Below are 18,757 nucleotides of genomic sequence, written 5' to 3'. Positions count from 1 at the left end.
GCAGTGTGGTCATTGCAAGACTGATCCAGTACAGACAATTCTTTATTTATTTTCATTGAATAATGAGCTCACTCTCTGCACCTTCTGTTTCAGATTCATGTGAACATAAAGTTATAGGCTTTGAGCACTTGGAAACTACTGAGATAGAAATGTTTTGTTGTTGTTTTTTAAAAACTAGACACATAGACTTTAAATAGACTTTGTCAGACTGAAAACTAAAATTTTGCAGCCTGCTAGTTCTTTAATACACTCTCCACTTTATGTAAAAGATACCCTGGTTATTTTGATGTATGCTGAACCATGATAAGGATTTTTTTTTTAAGGGGTGAAAGGAAAATAATCTCTGCTTCTGGGAAAGCCCGTTCTTTTAACTGAAGGTTGATACAGTGTGTATGTAATGATAACTTTTATCTCTGGCTCACGGAGATACTTACTAAGCACTATGTTTTTCTGAGGTATATTAGATTACAGTAAGTGTCATTTAATTCTCATTTGAGGTATAATAAATGCCCATAGATTCCTTAGATTCCTTGTAAGACAGCATTTGTGTCATTTTCTACAAATTTATTACTATGACTGCTAAGACATGATACGACCAAGGTTTGTGAATTTGGGATATTGTGCCATTGCTTTTTTTTTTTTCTTCTTCTTTATGCAGTGAATCAGAAAGCATCAATAATTGGCACAATGAAAGAATATTTGAAATGCCTACATCAGCCTGCCCTGATCTCTGTTGTTTTGACATAAAATATAGGTATGTACTCAGGCTTTTGCTATTACAAAAGTTTACACTGTTGCCTACAAATGCATGCCCCTCAATCTATTTTAAATATTCAGCTTGCAAATAAGCAGAGCACAGCCTAACTATAAATCCCCAAACCATGTGAGAATTCATGCAATGTAGCACATGAATTCACATCAAAACTAGGAAATGGTGTTTTCAATTGTATTTCCCAGGAGACCTTTTCAATTCCCACACAAATGAAAATGTTACAGTTTTGAATGTTTTTGCTTTCTTGCTCATGTAGAAGCCTTAGAAGTGTAGATATAGTTTTCTGAAAAACTGGAAGATGTGACTGTTCATAATAACAGAAAGAAACTGCAAGAAACAAAGAATTGTTTCCTGAACTGAGGACAACTACAGAGAAGAAAAAAAAAAAAAAGTAAACGATAAGTACTTTCCATGATCTCATTTCAGTACAGGCTGTATATTGGATGAATTTTATCTCCTTATGTTCTTGGAATATTTTTCTCATTTACACACAGATTACTTTCATTTTCTTTATCTACTGCTTGAAGATAGTTCACCTACAAATCCTTTAAAATTCAAGAGCTTAACCTCATATGTAAAGAGAGGTGCTTATGTCATTCAAAACTGATAAGAGACACATTCTTCTCTTACTTCATCTCCTCTATTTTAATAGTCAAATATAAATTAGTGTTAGTAAGTAACAGATTCAAGGATTCACTGTCCAAAATCTCTTGTAATCCAATGGTAAACTGAGATCACTGCAAAGAATTCTAGATTGGCTTAATCGGATATATGAGAGTGCATTACATCATAGCTTATTACTAATATATTTGCAAACGTTATTTTGAATACTTCATGAACTATTTAGCATTTTTATTCAGAAACTGCTGAACATTGAAAAGCTTTATGTTATGTTAACATTGGTTTTATTTTACCAGATCATATTTATTAACCAACTACTTAACTGATATTTTATGAAGTGAAATAGAAAAGAATATCAAATGAAGCATATGCATAAAGAGAAGGATAGAGTTTTTAAAAAGCATTTGATGAATAATCTGGTAAATAATCAGATTCTTATACAGAATCATAGAATCATAGAATAGTTAGGGTTGGAAAGGACCAAACAGTCAGTATAAATTTAGTATCTTTTTGGCACATCTTTATTCTCAGGAATAATATTTTCTAAATCTCAAAAATCTGAAGCAGAGAAAATATGAAAATATTATACAATATTTGCATATTTTTACTGGAAACATCTGATTTTTGCCCATATTCAGAATCAGATTCCATATTTTTCCTTCATTCATCTTTTGCGTTCTGTCCTATACAGACAAAATGGTTAAAAGAGGATGACTGGCATTCTGTTCCTAAATCAGAAAGGTGCAAATTTATTGTTGAATGAGGAAACTTATTATTTGTGTCAATGCTCTGAAGATGCTCATTGTCACTTCCTGTTGGTCAGCATAGTAATCAAATGTTGGGGATGGATTGTGTAGTGCTTGAACATAAGAAAGTACATACTTGTTCAGATCCAGGATCTGTCCAGCCCAATATCCCAGCAGTCATCCTAAGCAGAAGTAGGGGATAAATAAGAAGAGATCAAACATGCATGGTGGTTTCTCTGACTGTTCTTAGCACAAAGAAATTCCTGAGCCTGCAGTGATTAGAGTGTTTAGCAACCTTCCAAATACCAGTCTTCCAAATACTGGTCCAGTTCTCCCCTTGAACCACAACAACACTTGGCAAAGGATTTCTGTAGGTTTATTCTCTGCTGTATTTCTGGCTAGGTTACTTCTATGTATCCTGAAGAGTCACATCCCACATAAATATTCCTTGCAAGTAATAATTCGTTTTGAGCATTTTTATTACCCTTCTCTGAACAGTTCATACCCTTAGAAATTGGATACCAGTTGTTAGAATTAGAAGAAAACACCGCACAGCTGGAGTTAAAACTGAGGTGTGGGTTGTGAGGGGTAGCTAGAAGCACTTCTATACCTTCAGTGCACGAGCAGAAAGATCAAATAAAATGTGGACCTTCTCTTGAATGGATTAAGTGACTTAGTGGCAAAGAAAAGTCAGAAATATTTAGTCCCTTCTGTATCTTGGTCTCCATTGGAAGAGTCTCCTTTCAGGCCTCCCAAGTTTCTCCACCTAGTTGCAGAGTTTGAGGAAGGCATGCTAATTGCAATAGAGAGGAAGGAGTCAGGGGCTTACAGTTGCATGTATACAGGTTGATGTGATCAAACAGCATGCACCTGAGTGGGCTGACAGGGCTGGCTGGCATCATTGTGAGGCCACTCTAATACCTTTGAAAGATCATAGAAATTCAGAGGGGTCCCAAGTAACTGGAAAAAAGTGTGTACGTATACATAGGCACACACAAACATATTATGCACACAGCAGCCACACAGAATAACATTGACTGAAAACAGTGCCTTCATCAGCACACAGAACTCATGCAAACACAAACACCATGGAATGCCTCATCCTGCTCCTCCACTCTGACTGATTAACATTAAAGTTAGTAGTGGAATATACAGATACACTACGTATTACTTCAGTAGATGGTCTTAAACACTTGCAGGTATTCTGACCCCATATGTCTCCTAGTCTCCTCTGGATGGTGGCTCTGGGACCTGAGCCCCTAAAGTCTGTAGTCCTATTCTAGGCACTCAGGCATCAGATTGTCTCTCGCAGACTGATGATTTGTATCTCCCCGGTCACCGATCTGCGATACCCAGTTTATCCAGTGGGTGGCTCTAGGTCCCTGATCTGCCCAGGTTTCTGGCACTTGGATCTACAAGCCCCTGACGTTCATGTTCCAGCTTCAATTGTTAGTAGTCAGGCCACTTATCTTCCTTCTCATCCAGCTAGCAGTTTGTTAGCATACATAGGTACTCACTCAGAATAGGGAGTACAATCAGATAAAATACAGTTAGAAACAGGATTTAATGAGAACATAGGACAGACTGCAATGATGAAGTGCAGGGTTTGAACAGAAAAGCATAGTGGTCAGCATCCCATTCATATGTGGCTAGCACTTTTGTCCCCTTTTCCCTTGCTTGTTCCTCCTTGATCCCTCTCTTTCCCTCACTTCTGGGAAACTTCACATAATGAATCTTGCTCATCACCACAGTCCTTTTTAAACATATTAATTTTCACAGAACCTCAAAATACTCTTCTCCCTGCATGTCACAGGAAGTCCTATACTGTTACACAACTATTCTTTTGACAAGGATTTTGGTGTAGTCAGCTGTAGTACCATGGATCTGGTAGGTACGTAAAACACTTCCTGCATTATTTGACTCAGAAAACAGTGATTACAGACAGCTGGTTAAGAGTGGTGTTCCTTGGGGGGCTGGTACCAGCCCACTAATGTTTAACACATTTAGTAATGATCTGGATCATCGGAGGGAATTCAGCATGACTGCAGATATACCGCACCTACGGAAGCCATTGATTCTCTGGAAGGAAGGGTTGCCATCCAGATGGCCCTTGACAAGATGGAGGAATGGGTTGGCAGGAGCCTTACAAGATTCAACAAGGGCAAATACAAAAGAGTTCAGCTCCTGGGATAAAATAAGTCTCTTATTAGAGTAATACAGGGGTGCAAATGACTGAACAGAATGTATTTCTTCACAAAAAGTCCCGAGGTTTGTGGTGGACAATAAATTGAAAATGAATCACTGTTTTGACCCTATGCTGGTAAAGGCTAACCACATAATTGTCTGCATTAGCAACAAAATGGAATACAATAAAGTAAAATGATTATTCCCTTATACTTAGCATTTCTTAAAAGCCTTCAGCTGGAATATTGTGTCCAGTTTGGAGCCTCTAGTACAAAAGAGAAATATGCAAACTGGAAAGAGTCCAGTGAAAAGCCACTAATTTAGGCCACCCAGTCCAGTGAAGAGCCACAGTCTGGACATCTGAGGACACGCTGAGTGAACTGGATCAAGAAGTGAAGGATCTAACTGCAGTCTTTCAGTATCTAAAGGTGGTCCATAGAGCAGAGTTATTTCCAACATGTTCTGTGAAAGGGCAGAGGCAATAGTTACTGTTGCAACAAAAAATTCCATCTATATACTAGAGGAAAAAAGTCACAGTGAGGGTGTTTGAGCACTGGAGAGAAGCTGTCTAACTCCATCCTTGGAGATTAGTAAAACTTGACTGGACAAAGCTTTGAGCACTGAAGTTGGCTCTGCTTTGAAATGGACTATTTGAACCAGATGACCTCCAGAGATTCTTTCTGACTTTTTTTTTTTTTTTTTTTTGTACTTTATCTTCTCAGGGGCAAGGAAATGAAAAATGGAAATGAGATTTTATGCTGCCCACATTTCCACAGTGGCAGAGATACTAGTTTTGTTATGTCTTCTGTATTCTCCTAATACTTCCCAGCATTTTATTTTCTTCCTAGCAAACTAATGGTGGAAGGAGGTCAGATAAATTCCAAACTATTCTTAGATGTAATAAATAAATAAATAAATAAATAAATAAATAAAATACACAAACTTGTAAATAATGAATGCACAAAAATATATGAGTTTATTTCACTGCTGCTTGCACATCCCAAGACCCACCTCCCAAATTTTCCTCCTTTAAGTCTCTGTTCATGCCATGTAGCTCAGACATTTCATCTGAGAAACATCTCCCTAAGAGAAAAAGAATACATACGTTAAAAGAAGAAAATGAGATGAGCATTTACTGATATCAGAAATTCATCACAAATTGAATGGGATCAAGCTGTCCAGATACGCTTCAAAAGTATGTCAGGAAATTATTGCTATAGAGCCATGGGAGTGAGTTGCCTGTACCTTAGACTTCAAGACCATATACATATGACTTATTATGACTTCAGGACAACATGCTGTATATATGAAAAGCGATGCTCCCTTTACATTTGCAGGGAAATATACATTTTAGGACTTTCTTGGTAGGCCAAAAGCAGGCATCAGTAATGCTCTGCAGCTCAAATACACATGGAGGAAATCAAGAGAAGTGGCATAAAATACATGGTCTTAATTTCTACAAGAACATACAAATACTCTTGGATTCTTATCAAGACATCATTCAACTACAGTTTTTATTTGATTCCACACATCAGTTTGACATGCAACACGGAAAAGGAATAAATGTAAACAAGGTAAGATCACAATTAACTTTATTCACTGGAAAATAATGCAAGCAAAAAGGACAGACAAAATACTAAAATGTTTAAAATATTAATGATAAATGTATAATTTTATCAACTTTCCAGAAATTTTACCAGTTGGACAGTTTGTGACCTCATCTGTTGCCAGTTACACTCATTAAATATTTTGTATTTTGCTTTATTTTACAACAAAGCCACAGTTACATTACTCATGACACTAATGCATAACAGGTGAATCAAATTTTTTTTTGGGGGGGGAGTGTTCATTAATTCTTTTTCTGCGCTTTTTGTCTGGACATACTCATTCCTAGAATGTCTCTAATAAAGGCTTTACAAAAACCCCCCACATCATTAACTACTAAAGCAAATAAGTTCATAGGAAAGAAAATAGTATCAGAATGGAGTTAAGAATTTGGAAAGTTATTTTACTTTAAAGATCCATCTACCTGCCAGTGGTTTTGTTATGCATGAATTAACTTTGATTTGTAATCTTTCCACACTGACTTCGGAAAGCTCCTCTAATTCAACCAACCTTTATTATGTCTGCCAAGTCTCTTGGCTTATCTGTGCAGCAGCACATGGTTGTCATGGGAAATACAGAACAACACACTTGCCACATGTACTTTTTCCCTTTTTCTGGTGCTTTAAGATGTCCTGTTGACTTTGGAACAGCTCTTGCCTTATTCTCTCTTGGCATCAGCTACAGACACTCACAACAGTTGGGAACTCAGCAGAGAAAAGTGTAGCAAAAACTAACAACAGGAAAGACAGTGTCTGTTGGCAAAGCTGCCCCTTCCTTCCTTCTGAAGGACTAAATATTTTTTTCACTAGAGAAATATAGCTCAGTCAAAGATGACACCAGTTATCTCATTAGTAGAAATGCTATTTTTCAATGACAGATGTATTACACTTCTCGTGTCCTTTGTTCATTGTGTGAAGGAAAAGGTTTCTCAAAACTTAAATTATCTTTCTGGAAAGAAATATAGAGCTGAGCCATAGCACGAATGACTGAATTAGTTGATTTGATCCTCCTGTGGTTTAAAGATGCTCACAAAGGAGCATCTGGTTTAGGAATCCATGATGATATATTCTATTCTGACATTTAATTTATTGATATTAAAGATCTACTTGAGTATTTGAGTTAATAAATGGGCTTTAATAAAATATTAATTGCAAAAAAATTTCTTAAATTCAAGATTTCTGGTCAAAATCAAAACCCATGTAGATTTTGGTGATAGCAGCCAGTAAGATGATGTATGTGTAGCATACAGAACTGAGCTTCTGCTGATGTTAATGTTAGTTACTGCACTAAATAGCAGGAAGGTTTCTAAGCTAAATCCTTGCTCTGTCTGCTTTAGTTTGGCAACTTAAACCTTTCTGCACAACAACTTTTATAGACATTTACTGAGGCTTAGCATAGGCCTCCTTTAGTCTTGCTTGCTGTTAGGTTTCTTCTTTTTGTGAGTAAAAAGAAAAAATAGAATTTTCAAGACAGGGAAATAGAAGAAACAGTTAAGAAAGACTAACATACTATTATTAAATTAAAAGAAATAAAATCCAGTACAAGTTTCAGGGTACTGAGACAATTCTTGACAAAAAGAGTGTTTTAACAATCCCATTAAAAAAAGCCAGAACAACCTCCCAAAAAACTAAAGTACAACTGCATCACTGCTTTAAACATTTAATATGATTCCAGTATCTTTTTCTAGTTGTACATCAGTACGTGTCCATTGCTACTTGTGTCACATCAATTCATTGGTAAAGTACTGGTGAAACACAGGTTAATGTGGAGTGTTTAGTGTATTATCTCAACTACTGCTGAGAGATAGAGTATTATGTTGTACTGCAGAGAGGTAGAATGTTTAAGATTGACAGGATTGTCAGCATTTTCTATTAGAAATGGCATGTTGATACAGTGCAGAGAAAAATGTGTGTTAGCAAAGCATTTGCAACTTTAAGTCCCATAAGAAAGGAACAACTTGTTATGCATCTGTCAGTGAGGAAGTATTGTAAAAAAATGTGAAGAGTTTTATCGTAAAAATAAGATACATGCTTTTCTGATCAAAACTGTGGTAAAGTTTTGTAAAACATTGTAGGGCATGCAAAAGTATTACTCATAATTTGTCCAGACTGTGTATGAACACAGATGCACAGGAAAGTTGGAGAAGGCAAGAGATTACATAATTCCTCTGTCATGAGGATTCAGAATACTTACTGGTAGCAGCACTACTGCATTCCTCTAGAGTGTGACCATGGTTAAATGAGCAACTGGAAAAGAATATCCTTAGTCCTGTTCACCTTGGTCAGCAGACTTGAGTCAACAGGGAAAACTGAATTTAGTGCATCTGATACTGTAGAACTGGGGAATATTCTTGGCTTCCCCCTCTGTAGCACACAATTATATAGCCAAATAACACAACAAACCCATTTATTTCAAGTCTTTAAGATTATTTATAAGTCAGGAAATTATACAGGCAAACATAATTTCAGTAACAACTCTAGGGATGAGGAAAAATTGGCAATATAGTAGATCTGTCCTTTAACCAAATGTCAAATAAAGTTGAATGGCAACTCTTGAGAATATTTAAAAGTGGCTGCTTAAGACAAAAAAACCTGCTTGTCTGAAGTATCTCCTTTACTTGTTTAGTGTGCAACTTAGTCTTATTATTTGTATTATGACAGAGCTGTGAAGCTACGCTGAATTTGTCCTAGATGCTTGGACATGGAGCATGAAGTAAAGATAATGGATTCAGTGGAGAAACCTCTGAGGAAAGGAGTTCTGAGTGACAGATACCCCACAGAGCTAACTGTCGTCAGCTGACAGTTTTGCCTTGTGAGTCTATAGTGGTTCTGTAGTGGCAGAAGAGTGATCAAAAGTCCAGCTTAGCTGATTTTAGTGGGCACACTTCATGCATTCAAGCAATATATGATTTTAATGGGTAAGAACTGATGCACAAAGGGACTTAGGTGTCAGACTGGTAAGTATTGTACCACTTTTTAAGTATCACCAAAAAGTGCCTGGAGTAGCAGTCCAATAGGCAAAAAAAGCGTAATAAAACCTAACATACTGAATAGTCAGCTACTTATGCTTTCCAACAGGATATTCTGAAGACTTGTCTGTAACACAAGCACATCCACCACCAAATAATCATAGAATCATAGAACAGTTAGGGTTGGAAAGGACCTTAAGATCATCAAGTTCCAACCCCCCTGCCATGGGCAGGGACACTTCGCTCTAAACCATATTACCCAAGGCCTTGTCCAACCTGGCCTTGAACATTGCCAGAGATGGAGCATTCATGACCTCCTTGGGCAACCTATTTCAGTGCCTCACCACCCTAACAGGAAAGAATTTCCTCCTTATATCCAATCTAAACTTCCCCTGTTTAAGTTTTAACCCCCTACCCATTTTCCTATCACTACAGTCCCTAATGAAGAGTCCCTCCCCATCATTCTTATAGGCCCCTTTCAGATACTGGAAGGCTGCTATGAGGTCTCCACGCAGCCTTCTCTTCTCCAGCCTGAAAAGTCCCAACTTTCTCAGCCAATATTCATATGGGAGGTGCTCCAGTCCCCTGATCATTCTCGTGGCCCTCCTCTGGACTTGTTCCAACAGATCCATGTCCTTTTTATATTGAGGACACCAGAACTGTACACAATACTCCAAGTGAGGTCTCACAAGAGCAGAATAAAGAGGCAGGATAACCTCCTTCGACCTGCTGGTCTCGCTCCTTTTGATGCAGCCCAGAATACAGTTGGCTTTCTGGGCTGCAAGCGCACACTGCTGGCTCATGTTCATTTTCTCATTGACCAACACACCCAAGTCCTTCTCCGCAGGGCTGCTCTGAATCTCTTCTCTGCCCAACCTGTAGCTGTGCCTGGGATTGCTCTGACCCAGGTGTAGGACCTTGCACTTGTCATGGTTAAACTTCATGAGGTTGGCATCAGCCCACCTCACAACCGTGTCAAGGTCCCTCTGGATGGCATTTCTTCCCTCCAGCATATCAACCAAACCACACAGCTTGGTGTCATCGGCAAACTTGCTGAGGGCGCACTCAATCCCACTGTCCGTGTCAGCGACAAAGATGTTAAACAAGACCGGTCCCAACACTGATCCCTGAGGGACACCACTCGTTACAGGTCTCCAGCTGGACATAAATAATCAGTAAACCAAGAGATTTTGTAGCAAATTCAGACCTCCAGATTCTGCAAATAGAATGAAACCATTGAGGAAAGATATAATCAGTGGGAAGATAAACAGAAAATGGCCAATGACTGATTTGGTTTTTACTCAGCAAAGCACATTTTGTCAAAAAAACCCTACCCTGCATTTTCTTTTACCAAGCCAACTGAAATGAGCGTGATCAAATGTAGAGGAATGTTGAAGTTTCCTCAGGCCAACAGTGTAAAAAACTGTCTAGAACTGTACCTTAATAAAATGAAAAATACCCCTTTTTATGGAGGACTTTCAGTATAATAAACTTTTTAAAGAGACTATTAGGACTGAGTCAAGATTCTACAAAATGGGAGAAAAAAATAAAATAATGATCATCAAGAAAATTACATTTTGAAGGTCAAATCTTGTAGAACTGCCAAAAGTGAAAGAGAACTAATATTGCAAGAGAAAGAAATGGAATTATTATTGTTGTTATTATTATTATTTTACTTTATTTCAATTCTCAAACTGCTCTTAGCCCACAAGTTTTGCCTTTTTCGGATTCTCCTCCCTATTGCACAGAGGGAAAGGGTGAGTGAGCAAGAGGCTGCATGATACTTAGTTGCCTTCTGTGGTTAAACCACAACACTCAGTTGCTGTTAACCCTAAACTCAAGTGGGAGTCTCCTTTTGGGGTGTTAATGAGTGCCAGCAGAGCAGAGTCCTGCACTTAACATCTACATTCTTACTGTTAGTTTCACTTTCAAAAATCTCTTCTGATTACACCTGAGATGACTATTGCATTGACTTTTCATTATTGCAATGTACTTGTGAGATTAAAAAAAGGGTTTTTTAAACTCTTCTTATCTCATATATATATAAAGAAGTCACTGAAACCACAAGTACAGGATGAATTCACCCGAAAGCACTCATCCAAAGCTGCTATAAGTATTCCTGGGTGTCATATTCTCCTATTATACTAAATTGGACCCATATGTTTTCAAAATGGGATACACCTTTTGCCATTCCTCTGTTACACAGGTTTGTGGTGTGATAAGAAATAAACTGATACTCAGCTCTGTTGCTATTCAGACTAGAAAGTGGGCAGTGTGAGAAACACATGGATGCATGATCTTATGCAGTATGGAATTCAGGTACTAATGATTTTTGGAGAAACAGCATAAAATTATCAATTTGATTTTATTACTGATGTATTTTGAAAACACCTAGTGAATGTACTCTAATCCTTCCATGTCATTAAATAATTGCAAAGATATTGCTAGGTTGTTGGGTTGGTGGTTTGGTTTTGGTTTTTCCTTATGCATCTGGACAAGAACATGCAGTTTCATATGCACTAAAAAAAAAAAAAAAAAAAGAAAAAAAAAAGAAAAAAAAAAGAGAAAAAAAATCCTTGCCACCATGATTTGCCCCTATGCATGTTTGCAGTTTTGTAATATTCACCCTCAAAACAATTATGCAGAGAAGACAGAATGAAAAAATCTTATGCTCACATTACCTATCTGCAACTATGTAAGAATAGATATGGCTCAGGATGACTGTCTTCAAGTAAGGTAAACACAAGATTTTTATCTTACCCTATCTTCTTGTATAAAATCTTCATCCCAACTAACATATTTTTAAAAGTACTGTTTCTTAAAAAAAATAGGGTTTGGATAATCTGCATGTTTAGATAAGGACCTAAGTATTCTTTATGTCTAAGACTAGATATGTTCTTCAGCTGTTAATAGTAGCTCTGTATTTAAGTTTTCCAACTCTTATGTGTGGTTTTCACAACTTTTCCTATGACTTTTATGATAGAACTCCACTTCTGAATATGAATTTTGCTGCTTTCTTTTTTTCCTTTATGCCTTGGAGAGGTGGAAGAGGACAGCTGAAGGTGAAATAATATGATACTCATATACCCTGGACATTAGGGGCCTCTTCTAAAACTGTTTGTGCAAATCTGGCTGATGTTGCTTGGTTCAGAGGGAGAGCAGAGAAGCGTTTCCTTTAAGCATGGTATTAGGATAAAGAGGACACACTTACCACAACATTATTGAGCCTTTTTTCTATTTGATTACAAAAAAGATATATTACCATCCAGGCTATACTGAAATACTCTCTTGATTTAAAATAATGTGTACTTATAGGACAGATACCATCCAAACAATATCTTTTGGAAATTGTCCAGAACTATAACCTTGATTTTGTTTGTTGTATCTTAGATTTGATTAATGCCTGCAATGTTTCTATTTTTCTCTTTTTTCTCTTGAAAGTGTATTATAATCAGAATGCGGAGCATTATCTAATGTTAGAGCTGTACAATTTTCTAAAAGGATCTTTTCAGCTGTAATTTTTCATAACTTAAATAACTGAAGTTAAATTTTCCCTGTTGATCAGTCCCAATTTACAGGAAATTTGATAAGACCATTAATTTTTATAATCCAGGACTCCGTTTTGCAAACTGGCGAACAGCCCACAAATAAATACAAAAATTTAAGCTGCTATGTCTAAGAAGATTCTGTTCTTAATGAGTTTAGACCAGACCTTCAAACATTTTATAATCACAGCAAAAATGATCATTTTCCAGCCTAAGGGTGTAGGGATGAAGCAGGACTTTGCAGTGAAGACTGACAGCTTCTCTAAGGAAGCCCGAGCCAAGGCTGACCAGAGAGCTGATATTTACCTCTTGTATGGTTTTCAGGACTCTCCTGTCAGGCCCAACACAAAGAAACACAAATTGATTCAGAGCAAAAACAGAGCAAACACAATTCAATAAAGTCATAAGGTTATGTGTCACTTCATTGTGATTGGGATATCTAAGGCAGTAAGATGTGCAGACACTAGGTCTGGGACAAGCAGGGTCAGCTTGATTCATTCCCCTAATGCTGGTTTCTTCAATAACCTACTGTTCCTAACACACCATGAGCAGAAGTGGCCAAAGATCATGCAAACCTCCTAGACCTGCCAATGGACAATGCAATAGCCTCATGTAGAGAAGTTCTGTTTCTTTCATTTTTAAATTTAAAAGGGCAGGAAATGACACAGAAAAAGAGGTCCAGTTTTGTGTTATAGTAAACAGCTGCTCACTGCTCTACCTTTTCTGATTTCTGTTGCTCTGAGTTGTTCTGGCTATTTCTAGATATAAGTGAAGTCTATGAAAATATAGTGTCTTGAACATGCTAAGTGCTGCTTCATGTCATTTGAGAAACCAGTTCCTTAAACTGACTACTGGAAAAAAGCAGGTACCACTGTCTTGCTGGTTCAACTTGCTATCTGTAACGTGGGGATAACAGTAGCCCCTCACATCACACTGCACTTTCCGAAGACAAATTAATGCTTGTGGAGCATCACAGTTTTTGCAGAGTGCCAGAGAAAAGGCCATGAGGAAATTAATAATTCTGTCTTCATTGCAGCCTCTGAATAGCGTGCAGTAGATAAGGCTTAAGTCCACAAAATGAACAATGAGGGTAAAACAAAACATTGAATAGCTGTTCTTTTTTAATTGATCACCATCCATTCTGTTCACTCAATAGAGTAGGGGTCCTGTGAAGAAAAAATGCAGTGTGTGATTATGTATTAAAAGCCTGTATCATAAAGCATATCCTCAAGTAAAAGGAACTGTGGCAGCAAAGGCCATTGCGTTCTTTCATTTTGTACTTGTAAGAATTTGATTTTGCCACGGTAATATCTATCACGTTTTTTTGTATAAATCTCTCCCTTACTGTTATCTACCCCCTCTTAACTGAACACAGTCCCTTGAACTCTACTTCAAAAATATTCCAATAGATGTAAAATGTTTTTCCACAGATGCTTTTTCCCACAGATGTTTTCTATTCATTTCTTCACTTCTTCTCCCCTCAGCTCTCCTTCGTTCTTTTGTGCTGTTCATGCCAATAATTTCTCTAGAAAGGGAAATGTGTTGGCTTCTTCAGAAGCTCAGATAATTGCAGTACTTTCTAAAGCTCAATGACTTTGTGCCTTTAGCAGCCTAAATTCAAGTATGATACTCATACCTTACTGAAGTCTTCTTTTTCAGTGCGAGAATCAAAAGTCAGGATCAATCAGCTACTTTACATAATTTAATACCTTTCAAACTTGTTTTTTTTTTGCTTAGATTGTTTCTTTTCATTTTTCCCTTCCAGAACTGTATCTTATGTTATCTTCCATTTGTTGATAGACTTTTCATTACAGTGATTATATTTTTATTGTCTTTTATTAAATGATCTGAGAAAGGAATCAATTCTGTGATGAGATGCTAAAAGAAACACAGGCCAGGTCATGTTAATTATGTCAATATATACTGGTTTATATGCTGGAGAGGGAACAGGGTGAAATCAAGTAGTACTTTTAAAAATTAATCACTACAGGAAAATTAAAATTTTCATCTCCTACCAAGCACAGTTCAAATTATCAAACTTTTACCAATTGAAAACAATTCCTTTTCTTCCCAAATTTGTTTTCGTGCTTATAAGTTTTGTATCCTTCTTGGCAACTTTTAGCAGTTATTAAAAAAATCTCAAATATATACATTGGCAAATATGAAAATGGGATTCCAATAAAGTAAAAATTATCAAGTTTGCTTAAGGGGGTAAGTGGACATTTTTATCATAAAAATTCCCCTTACCAGTGTGCAGTTTTCATGCTCTATTTCAGCCTCTGGACACTCATATTGAAATTAGGATTCTCCTTTGAGAGCTATCAAGGTATACACTCTGCGTAATAAACACAACGTAGGCTTCAGACAATCTAGTTGTATGAAAGTGAGTGCTGATAACATTGCTATTTAGGGACATGAGACAAAGAAATGTCAGCATCAGGAAGATGCTGATAAATGAACCCATGGGCTCTGATATTGTGCAAACTGGTTGCACTGATCAAAATCCAGCACCTAATGCAGGACACATTAAATATCAAATAAACAGCTGATTTCTAGACTAGAATCTGGAAACCCAGGCCAACAATGAACATTTGTCGTGGCTACAAGGTTCTGGCTGTGTAGCTGTATGGACCAGTTGAGTTAATACGTCATTAACAGACTCTTCAACAAGAAAATTGTCAAATGGGAAAATACTCTATTATAAAGGTATATTTTTAGTCTTCAAGATTCAATTGTGAAGAGCTTTAATTAAAAAATACATTCCTAGGCATATAAAGTCTGGATACAGTAATTGAATGTCAGGTTTTAAGTAGACTGCTGAATAGAGATGAAAATTATAGTTATTGAGCTAGCATTGTAACTATCAGAGCAGAAGTTAGTCTGATGTATACAATAAAATGTCTAAAAATCTTATCCAGATCCAAACACTTTTACTTATTTATTTATTTATTTACCTCTTTCCAGTTCTTTATGTTATGGAAATATAAAATTTCTGGAAATGTAAAAATCTGCACAATTACATTTATCAAAGTGCCAGCCCTTTGGAATATATGTGAGTTATGTGAGACTGGAGATTTTGCCAAACTGATGTTGAAGAGCAAGTAAGATTACAACTTAGGTGTTTATGTCTCAGATCCAATTAAGTAGCAGTACTAATTCATACAAATACTAATATTAGTGACTGAAATATATTTTCTTCATTAAGAGTATCAGTAGAATCAGAGAATCATGTTGGAATGAGCCCTGGAGGTCATCCAGTTAAACTCTGTTCAACTCAGGTCCAATGACCTCTGAGGATAGAGATTCACCAGCTTCTGGGCACTCATTCCAGTATTTGAGAAAAACTATTTGCATTCCTTGTTTATAACATTCAAATTAAAGCAAAATTAAATTTTATTTTGAAGGCGTACTCAGATTTGGATCAGATATTGAGGTAGTGTCCTAGGCAATCTGAACACTAAGGGAACAGAGAGAAGAAATTTAAAAATTGGTATATTTTCAATAAGTTTATTTTTGCAAGAATATAACTGCAATAAAAGTAAGATGCCTGATTGCACTTTATGTCAGCTGCTACATGGTGAAATAGTCTTCATGTGTGTTTTGTTGAAAAAAGATTATAAGAAAATATCTGTCTTGCTGCCAGCAATCAGAAGTTTGCTAAGACTATATAAGATACAGCTTAGCCGTATAAAAAGTTAAGCTGATTCAAGGACATTTAATACATTGCTCTAATAGTGTGGATTGGAGAAACATAAAAACATTATAAATCTTATCTGATTTAATTTTCTGGCCCTCAGTATGTGAGTTTTAATATTTCACACATAAAAAGTACCAAGAAAAATACTGCACGTTAATACAGTGAACACAAGGGAAACCGTTTTCATTTGCATATATAAGATTCATATTGCAAGGGTCAAGCTGATGTAATACAAATGTGATTTTTAACAAAATACATAGCATAACATTTAACATTATAGTTTATTCTAAGATTAGTGAGATTCCCAGTGGTGCTGTGTATCTCAGTACTTCAGATCTTCTATTTTCTGTGTCAGTCTGTGCTATTAGGCTAACTTTTCTAGTACAATCATATCATGAATGAGAATTTGACTACATGAATATCTCATGTTGCCAATCCTATCATCCAACTCTTTTTTATATAAAGTTATCTATTTGATAGCTGACGAATGTTATGATTTTAGCTTGTAAACTTTTTATGCAAATAACCTTTAATTTTTAGCTTATTTTTTAAATGCTTCAGGCAGATAATACCCAGTGCGTTTTCTTTACCCACTAAGAAAGCAGCAGGGAGATAGCTGTTTGCATCTGTCTCTTTTCTCAAGCCTCTCCACTATACATGTCTATGCATAGTGAAATATTTTGTCTGTGCCACTGAAATGTTCTGCTGCAGGCTTGTTAACTCAGAAATGAATATATTTCCCAGATAGTAAAGGATCATAACTAGTCTTTGGAAAGAGCAGTGTCTCACCTTGAAACTATCTGCCCTCTCTATGGCCGCAAAGTGATTTTAGTTGTCAGTGAAGGAATTTTGTATACAGAGAGAGGAATGGAATTGTTCTTAAGTGATGCGTAATTAAGTGTACTGGTAAAAGGAGACCTAAGACGGACCACTCAATGAGCTCTCTTGGTGATTCAGGATTAATTTCACTGGATTTAATAGACTGGACTCCAAACTTACTGGGATGTAACACAACTGAATTAGAAACACCACGTTTGTGAAGAAAATATATATTTATATGGTGCAGAAAAACATATAACAAAGCAAAAAATATTTGCACCTGGGACAGGGACTACACCAAAAAGCTTTCTCTCATTTCTGCAGAGCAGAGAAGTGGAGACGAGCTGTGGTGTCGATGGTATAGGATAACAACCTCTATCCATCAGCTAACTATATGGCAGCATCTAATTGTGTTTTGCAACGGTAATTGATATGGCCTAAAACACCCCATATGCATGGCACTTCAAAACAGAGATGAAAAGCAAGTCTGCTCTTCCAGAGAGTATATAATCTAGCAGCTTTTTCACTAAAGGCAATTCAGTGAATGCAGCTAAGCAGTGAAGTTGATGATTGACACCTAGACAAAGCTGAAAGAATCTGTATGTAAGAGAGTCACATTAAAAAACTCAAAAACCAAGGATCATGTTTAATCCCTGAAAGGGATCACATTGTTTATGTGGGACACTTAATACAACAAGATTCTGACTGACCTGTCTGGAAGAGACTGCAATTCAAATTTATAACAATAAACATGAAACAGGCCCTGCAGATTTGGAGTAGCCCTTCAGAGCAACGAAAAGTAATGGGGAGGAAAGAAGGCCTGTCATTTATTGTATATGTCACAAGCAATATAAATTGCATAAGTAGTGTCATCTGGCTTCTTGCTGCCAAAGAGGTAAAAACATTCAGCACATGAAGCAGCAGCTGTGGCAGCACTGAAAGCTGGTGAAACCAATTTGGGAGCATTAGTAAAGGAAGTAGCAGGTGTGGAGACATCCTTGATGCTGACTTGTTTTCTGGAGTGACTTGACAGATCTACCTGTTATTACTCCTGCCAAAATAAGAGATGCTGTTGCTCTATCTAACTTGCCACTATCTTTGGCAAATAGGTCAATAATTTTTATTCAGAGTGACAGAATTTAAGCAATCTGAGACTTGGTTTCAAAATTTATATTTAAAGAGTAAAAGGTTACATTATATTTTGCTTTTTGTCTGCTCAGTTCTCAGAGTGCTATTGACAGCAGCAGTACATTCCTGCAGTGCTGTGTCTGCTGCCTTTATTATCTTGCTTGACCAACAAGCAGTGCAATTTTGATCATCAAAGAGAGCATCTATTGGAATAAGATGGAATTCCAGGAAGGTTATCGGGGGCGGGGGAGGTGGTCATTTTGAGAGACAAGTATGATAAATGGGTCAGCCTTTTAAAGACAACTGCCTGTCAAAAAAGTTTTAAATACATGAATAGTATCATCAAAAGGTGAATAATTTCCTGGCAAAATGCACAGAAAGAAGATAAATCTGCCCTCTTTTGGGCATGACACCTTGGTTCTACACAAATGTCTAAAGTGGCTTTGACTGTCCTTTTCAAATGGAGTCCAAAAGAAACAAGATGATGTCAGAGCATACCACTGTGAGCCCACCAGATCTCTGAGGCTGGACTTTGTGAGGAAAGCTTAACCATCAGGAAGGCTAAAAAAATATATTACCTGAGACAGAGCAAGTGCCTAAAGTCAGAGTGTGATTTCATTTAAGCCAGCATCAATCTGGATTTCCTCCACCAGTTTCAAGACAGTTGTCTTC

This window comes from Neopsephotus bourkii, unplaced genomic scaffold (genome assembly GCF_033783945.1).
Source record: "Neopsephotus bourkii isolate Nb327-2 ecotype Australia unplaced genomic scaffold, CSIRO-AGI_Nbou_v1 NB_233, whole genome shotgun sequence".
Lineage (NCBI taxonomy): Eukaryota > Metazoa > Chordata > Aves > Psittaciformes > Psittacidae > Neopsephotus > Neopsephotus bourkii.
The sequence above is the reverse complement of the archived record's forward strand: the minus strand, read 5'-3'. Positions refer to the sequence as shown.